Below are 6,130 nucleotides of genomic sequence, written 5' to 3'. Positions count from 1 at the left end.
TATTTATGACCTCTTGTTGGAAAATAAAATAACGTTCCATTTGACTTGTAAATCATGTTAATATCTGCAATACAATCACACTGTATACCAACACATTGCATTATGTTTATATGCTATATTAATAATAAATAAATAAATAATATGCCATTTAGCAGACGCTTTTATCCAAAGCAACTTACAGTCATGTGTGCATACATTTTTACGTATGGGTGGTCCCGGGGATCGAACCCAATACCCTGGCGTTACAAGCGCCATGCTCTACCAATTGAGCTACAGAGGACCACATTAACTTTAATAATTTAATAATAATTTTTTTCTAACCACTTCTGGAATATTCCTTGATGTAGTCATGCCCATACCTAGTCTTTGGCGCCTCCCTGTGTGTATAATTGGCTGCAATGCACATAATTACATACAGAATTTAGAATTGATAGAATCTCTACTATAATGTAACAAAAGTTGACAATACTGTAATATTCAAACGTAAATAAATAACTATAGTTCATTTACTTGTCCTCCTGTCCACTGAGTGTGAGGGATTTTGATTCACCAGCCTAGCCATTCACCTGTAGGCCTATTTGGCATGCACACAAAAACATTCACACAATAAATATTTTCCTTAAGACATAATACATTTTCTCATCTTGTTGTATGGATCAACATTTCATTATAATGCACATTATTCAAAGTTGGAAAATTATAGTAGCCTAGGCTAAACATGACAGCACATCACATACAGGATAACAATATGATACTTAATAGGCTAACCCAAAAGAAATAGAAAAGAGATATGAGTTTACTGAAGAGAAACAAACTTTCCCTGTACAGAATCTAAATATTTGTCAAACAAACTATATACACTACATTACCAAAAGTATGTGGACACCTGCTCGTCAAACATCTCATTCCTAAATCATGGGCATTAATATGGAGCTGGTCCCCCCTTTGCTGCTATAACAGTCTCCACTTCTGGGAAGGCTTTCACTAGATGTTGGAACATTGCTGCGGGGACTTACTTCCATTCAGCCACAAGAGCATTAGTCAGGTGGGGCACTGATGTTGGGCGATTAGGCCTGGCTTGCAGTCGGCGTTCCAATTCATCCCAAAGGTGTTCGATGGGGTTCAGGTCAGGGCTCTGTGCAGGCTAGTCAAGTTCTTCCACACCGATCTCGACAAACCATTTCTGTATGGACCTTGCTTTGTGCACGGGGGCATTGTCATGCTGAAACAGGAAAGGTCCTTCCCCAAATGGTTGCCACATAGTTGGAAGCACAGAATGTCATTGTATGCTGTAGCGTTAAGATTTCCCTTCACTGGAACTAAGGGGCCTAGCCCGAACCATGAAAAACAACCCTAGACCATTATTCCTCCTCCACCAAAATAATGACCAGCTCTGTATACCAGAGGGACATTTGAAGGAATTTGATGAAGACAACCACTGTGTTTGTCAAATTAAAACATTAAGGTATTAAAACAAATACACATGCACCATTGTTGTTAGTAATACAACATCTCAGTACTGCAGAGGACTCTCTTTTAGTAATAAAACATTTAAAACAGAAAGTGGAATGGGTTGGCATAAAGCGCTCTGGGGAAAATACCTGAAAAGGTATCATACAACCACAAAGTGATTGATACTATGGCTTCAAACAACAAAAACAACCTGCACAAATTGATGGAGATTTGTAAAGACGAGGTATGAATTGTGAGAAAGGGTAAGAATCTCTTGTTTTTGTCAATCATCAAATGTTCTGAGATACAAATATTGCCCTCAAATGTCTGAAGTACTGTAAGTTCATAAAGCACACGGCTCATCACATTATACAGTGAGCTCCAAAATTGTTGGGACAGTGACACGTTTTTTGTTTGTTTTGGCTTTGTACTCCAGCACTTTGGATTTTAAATGACACAATGACTATGAGGTTAAAGTGCAGACTGACTGTCAGCTTTAATTTGAGGGTATTCTCATTCATATCGGGTTAAAGCTGACAGTCTGCACTTTAACCTTATAGTCATAATCTAATTTCAAATACAAAGTGCTGGAGTAAATAGGTCATTTAGCAGATGCTCTTATCCAGAGCGACTTACAGGAGCAATTAGGGTTAAGTGCCTTGCTCAAGGGCACATCGACAGATTTTTCACCTAGTCGGCTCTGGGATTAGAACCAGCGACCTTTCGGTTACTGGCACAATGCTCTTAACAACTAAGCTACCTGCCACTTAGAGCCAAAATAACAAAAGATGTCTCTGTGCCAATACTTTGTAGCTCACTGTACTTCATCTGATTGAATGCAAGTTACTATGTGCAATATTTCCCTATTTTCCATTTTAAATGTATAGTACATTTTTTAAATTTTTTTATTTAACCTTTATTTAACCAGGTAAGCCAGTTGAGAACAAGTTCTCATTTACAACTGCGACCTGGCCAAGATAAAGCAAAGCAGTGCGATAAAAACAACAACACAGAGTTACATATGGGGTAAAACAAAACATAAAGTCGAAAATACAACAGAAAATATATATACAGCGTGTGCAAATGTAGCAAGTTATGGAGGTAAGGCAATAAATAGGCTATAGTGCAAAATAATTACAATTAGTATTAACACTGGAATGATAGATGTGCAAGAGATGATGTGCAAATAGAGATACTAGGGTGCAAATGAGCAAAATAAATAACAATATGGGGATGAGGTAGTTGGGTGGGCTAATTTCAGATGGGCTGTGTACAGGTGCAGTGATCGGTAAGGTGCTCTGACAACTGATGCTTAAAGTTAGTGAGGGAGATAAGAGTCTCCAGCTTCAGAGATTTTTGCAATTTGTTCCAGTCATTGGCAGCAGAGAACTGGAAGGAATGGCGGCCAAAGGAGGTGTTGGCTTTGGGGATGACCAGTGAGATATACCGGCTGGAGCGCATCCTACGGGTGGGTGTTGCTATGGTGACCAATGAGCTAAGATAAGGCAGGGATTTGCCTAGCAGTGATTTATAGATGGCCTGGAGCCAGTGGGTTTGGCGACGAATATGTAGTGAGGACCAGCCAACAAGAGCGTACAGGTCACAATGGTGGGTAGTATATGGGGCTTTGGTGACAAAACGGATGGCACTGTGATAGACTACATCCAATTTGCTGAGTAGAGTGTTGGAGGCTGTTTTGTAAATTACATCGCCGAAGTCAAGGATCGGTAGGATAGTCAGTTTTACGAGGGCATGTTTGGCAGCATGAGTGAAGGAGGCTTTGTTGCAAAATAGGAAGCCGATTCTAGATTTAACTTTGGATTGGAGATTCTTAATGTGAGTCTGGAAGGAGAGTTTACAGTCTAACCAGACACCTAGGTATTTGTAGTTGTCCACATACTCTAGGTCAGACCCGTCGAGAGTAGTGATTCTAGTCGGGTGGGCGGGTGCCAGCAGCGTTCGATTGAAGAGCATGCATTTAGTTTTACTACTGTTTAAGAGCAGTTGGAGGCTACTGAAGGAGTGTTGTATGGCATTGAAGCTTGTTTGGAGGTTTGTTAACACAGTGTCCAATGAAGGGCCAGATGTATACAAAATGGTGTCGTCTGCGTAGAGGTGGATCTGAGAGTCACCAGCAGCAAGAGCGACATCATTGATATACACGGAGAAAAGAGTCGGCCCAAGAATTGAACCCTGTGGCACCCCCATAGAGACTGCCATAGGTCCAGACAACAGGCCCTCCGATTTGACACATTGAACTCTATCTGAGAAGTAGTTGGTGAACCAGGCGAGGCAGTCATTTGAGAAACCAAGGCTATTTAGTCTGCCAATAAGAATGCGGTGGTTGACAGAGTCGAAAGCCTTGGCCAGGTCGATGAAGACGGCTGCACAGTGCTGTCTATTATCGATCGCGGTTATAATATCGTTTAGGACCTTGAGCGTGGCTGAGGTGCACCCATTACCAACTCAGAAACCGGATTGCATAGCGGAGAAGGTACGGTGGGATTCGAAATGGTCGGTGATCTGTTTGTTAACTTGGCTTTCAAAAACTTTTGAAAGGCAGGGCAGGATGGATATAGGTCTGTAACAGTTTGGATCTAGAGTGTCACCCCCTTTGAAGAGGGGGATGACCACGGCAGCTTTCCAATCTCTGGGGATCTCAGACGTTACGAAAGAGAGGTTGAACAGGCTAGTAATAGGGGTTGCGACAATTTCGGCGGCTAGTTTTAGAAAGAAAGGGTCCAGATTGTCTAGCCCAGATGTAGGGGTCCAGATTTTGCAGCTCTTTCAGAACATCAGCTGTCTGAATTTGTGTGAAGGAGAAGCGGGGGGGGCATGGGCAAGTTGCAGCGGAGGTGGTGCCCGGGGTAGTGGTATCCAGGTGGAAAGCATGGCCAGCCGTAACAAAATGCTTGTTGAAATTCTCGATTATTGTAGATTTATCAGTGGTGATAGTGATAGCCTCAGTGCAGTGGGCAGCTGGGAGGAGGTGCTCTTATTCTCCATGGACTTTACAGTGTCCCAAAACTTTTTGGAGTTAGTGCTACAGGATGCAAATTTAGTTAGCCTTTGCTTTCCTAATTAATGGTGTATATTGGTTCCTGACTTCCCTGAAAAGTTGCATATCGCGGGGGCTAATTGATGCTAATGCAGTACGCCACAGGATGTTTTTGTGCTGGTCAAGGGCAGTCAAGTCTGAGGAGAACCAGGGGCTATATCTGTTCTTAGTTCTGTATTTTTTGAATGGGGCATGTTTATTTAAGATTGAGAGGAAATTACTTTTAAAGAACAACCAGGCATCCTCTACTGACGGATTGAGATCTATATCCATCCAGGATACCTGGGCCAGGTCAATTAGGAAGGCCTGCTCGCTAAAGTGTTTTAGTGAGCGTTTGACAGTGATGAGGGGTGGTCGTTTGACCGCGGACCCGTTACGGACGCAGGCAATAAGGCAGTGATCGCTGAGATCCTGGTTGAAGACAGCGGAGGTGTATTTAGAGGGTAAGTTAGTCAGGATGATATCTATGAGGGTACCCATGTTTACGGATTTAGGGTTGTACCTGGTAGGTTCGTTGATAATTTGTGTGAGATTGAGGGCATCTAGTTTGGATTGTAGGACGGCCGGGGTGTTAAGCATATCCCAATTTAGGTCACCAAGCAGTACGAACTCTGAGGATAAATGGGGGGCAATCAATTCACATATGGTGTCCAGGGCACAGCTGGGGGCTGAGGAGGGTCTGTAGCAAGCGGCAACAGTGAGAGACTTATTTCTGGAAATGTGGATTTTTAGAAGTAGAAGCTCAAACTGTTTGGGCACAGACCTGGATAGTATGATAGAGCTCTGCAGGCTATCTCTACAGTAGATTGCAACTCCACCCCCTTTGGCAGTTCTATCTAGATGGAAAATGTTGTAGTTGGGGATGGACATTTCAGAATTTTTGGTGGCCTTCCTAAGCCAGGATTCAGACACTGCTAGAACATCAGGGTTGGCGGAGTGTGCTAACATCTACAACAGTTTCTCTCTTCAGTTTCTCTCTTCTTGGTCGTTTGTCTCAATGTAACAGATATGGAGGCATGTACTGAGAGCCTTCAAACCCCATTTTTGTGGTCCTAAATTCTCCACCAGGAAGACCACCAGCTGGAAGGAAGCAATATAGAACAGAGCTCATGAGACAAAACATTACTAATGACTAGGGCCAGGAGTTTTTCCTGGTCAGGTCACATGGTCTGGAAAAACTCTTGGTCTTATGTTATAAATGCAAAATGTGTTCTTCCTTTCCTTTAAAGCCAGACTCAGTCCCAAATAAAATACACATTTTCTTTTTTTGTTGAATATATCTCGAAATGGATAGATGAAAGCTTAAGTTGCCATTTGGGTCACTTCAAAGTGATAAATACGTTTTTATGAGTTATAAATACAGCAGCATTGTTTACAAATTGCAGGTCAGATTTCTCTCAGGTAGCCTAGACTCCAGAGCATGTTATGACATCATGCCTGGGTTTGTTTTGTTGACGCGACAAAACAAAACATACAAAGTAAACAAAATAACGAAACTGACACTGAGTCTGGCTTTAAGAATGCCAACACCAATCTCACTTGTTCATTGTTTGACTTTCATTGCATCCAAATTAAAAGACAAATCCCACATGTTGATCATCACAAACATAATAACAATGT

Source organism: Coregonus lavaretus (assembly GCF_964263955.1).
Source record: "Coregonus lavaretus genome assembly, contig: HAP1_SCAFFOLD_751, whole genome shotgun sequence".
In the NCBI taxonomy this organism is placed as follows: Eukaryota; Metazoa; Chordata; class Actinopteri; order Salmoniformes; family Salmonidae; genus Coregonus; species Coregonus lavaretus.
This window is presented reverse-complemented; position numbering follows the sequence as displayed.